We start from the raw sequence: 2,493 nt of genomic DNA, 5'->3' as shown, positions 1-2,493 counted from the left end.
GTGGCCCGGCTGGTCTCAGCACGGACCCTCCTCCTCCTCCCGGCCCGAGAGGCTCCCGCAGCCTGAAGGAAACCGAGGACGTGCGGGGGAGCCTTGATCACACCGGCCGAACCAATTCTGCTGCTTCTGCCATCTGAAACACGTGGCGTTGTTAACCATTTACTCACATCTGGACTTTAGACTGTGGTTTATGTTTAAGCAGCCCTGCAAGGGCACACAGCAGCTCAGACGGACTTAGAAGCTGCAGCAGTGTCAGGCTGTGGAGCAGGGAGAGACAAATGCAGAATACCAGCTTTCAGAAAGGGGGCATTTTACAAAACCCACCCTTTATTCTGTCTATTTATTGTCCCCTCACCTGCAGTTCAAGCTGTGGCTGCCCTGCCATCGGCGGCTCAGGATTTATCTTGGCTGGGGCCCAGGCGCTGCTGCCAGGCTTTCCTTTCAGGGCAGCAGCCCTGGGAAAGTCACTCGGGGTTAAGTTTAGAGTTCCAGGTTGGCACATTCTTAACGCAAGCCAAAAATAAGTGTGAATGGGGATCAATTTTATGAATTTGCTGAGCTGCCAATTATATTTTAAAGCTGAAATCTGAAACTAGGTTTGCCAGTGGATAAGTATCACAGCCAATCCTTAGGCAGAAATTAATTGGAAAAACACTCTGCAAGCCCAGATAGCATTGCCTTACAAATGTTATCTCCCACGTCTTTCCAGGTGTACTTGGGACATTGGCAGACAATCAGAACACAGGGGATTTTAACTAATTAAGTTTATTATCTTGTATGTGTCAATCAGCAGTTAGGCAGATACACAACAAATATTCCCAGCATGCAACTGTAAGGCAGCATTAAGTGTGTGTGGGGGGGGGGAACTTTCTTCCAAAACAAACCAGCACAGGTTCCTATTGCATTCCTTTTACACCTCCTTGCCTTGCATTTTTGGGGAGCAGGGTCACCATAGCTGTACAGTTGCCCAAAGCCAGGTAGTTGGGTTGTGCACCCACATCTCCACAGAACTGAAAATAAAATTCTCCACTCGCCAGGCAGAGGCTGGATGTGCAACTCAGCACTTACAGGCTTGAGCTCACAGCTATCTGAAACCTGCCTGCAGCCCTGTTTCTAAGCTCCTTGCCAGAGGCACAAATAACCCTGTGGGTCCAGCTATCACATCACCAGTGGAGCAGCAAAACTGGCTTGAAGGCAGGATTTCCTGAGCCTCCTGATGGAGCCTGTATTTGTCCACAAGCCAGCAGATGATTCCCAGTGCGGTGCCATACTTTATTTCATTTATTCAGGCCTGCTTTAAATGCTGCATTTGTGGTGCCCAGCTCTTGGTTTTCAGGGCTCAATGCAGTTTTTTTAACATTCTGGTTAATGCAGTTCATCCCACTTCAAGGCAGATTTACATCACAGCCATTAGCCCTGATACTACAAAAGTTACACATGCTTTCTAAACTCCACCATACATAAAAGAATCCGAAAAACAGAAGTCATCCCCATCCTTCCTGAACAACTTCCAAAGCAAATCTTCCAGAGGTCACAGACAACTTTATGATGTATAAAATGTATATGTCTCATTTATAAAAATATATTTTACATATTTTAATATTTTTACTTTATGTATATCTATATATGTGTATATATAATATCTCTATATAAATATATATAAATGATGTATAAACATTATGTTATGTTGTATTGACACTGAGCTGAGATCCAAAAGGACCCACAAGGTGCACCTTCACCTTGAGTGTTGTGCAGTTTTGATACCACGATATAAAAAAAACATAGAGCTATTAGAGAGAATCCAAAGAAGGGCCACGAGGATGGTGAAGGGTCTGAGGGGAAGCTGTATGAGGAGCAGCTGAGGTCACTTGGTCTGTTCAGCCTGGAGGAGACGGGGGGGAAACTTTCTTCCAAAACAAACCAGCACAGGTTCCTATTGCATTCCTTTTACACCTCCTTGCCTTGCATTTTTGGGGAGCAGGGTCACCATAGCTGTACAGTTGCCCAAAGCCAGGTAGTTGGGTTGTGCACCCACATCTCCACAGAACTGAAAATAAAATTCTCCACTCGCCAGGCAGAGGCTGGATGTGCAACTCAGCACTTACAGGCTTGAGCTCACAGCTATCTGAAACCTGCCTGCAGCCCTGTTTCTAAGCTCCTTGCCAGAGGCACAAATAACCCTGTGGGTCCAGCTATCACATCACCAGTGGAGCAGCAAAACTGGCTTGAAGGCAGGATTTCCTGAGCCTCCTGATGGAGCCTGTATTTGTCCACAAGCCAGCAGATGATTCCCAGTGCGGTGCCATACTTTATTTCATTTATTCAGGCCTGCTTTAAATGCTGCATTTGTGGTGCCCAGCTCTTGGTTTTCAGGGCTCAATGCAGTTTTTTTAACATTCTGGTTAATGCAGTTCATCCCACTTCAAGGCAGATTTACATCACAGCCATTAGCCCTGATACTACAAAAGTTACACATGCTTTCTAAACTCCACC

The sequence above is a fragment of the Corvus brachyrhynchos genome, unplaced genomic scaffold (genome assembly GCF_000691975.1).
Source record: "Corvus brachyrhynchos isolate BGI_N302 unplaced genomic scaffold, ASM69197v1 scaffold595, whole genome shotgun sequence".
Taxonomy (NCBI): Eukaryota; Metazoa; Chordata; class Aves; order Passeriformes; family Corvidae; genus Corvus; species Corvus brachyrhynchos.
Note: the sequence above shows the minus strand (reverse complement) of the source record.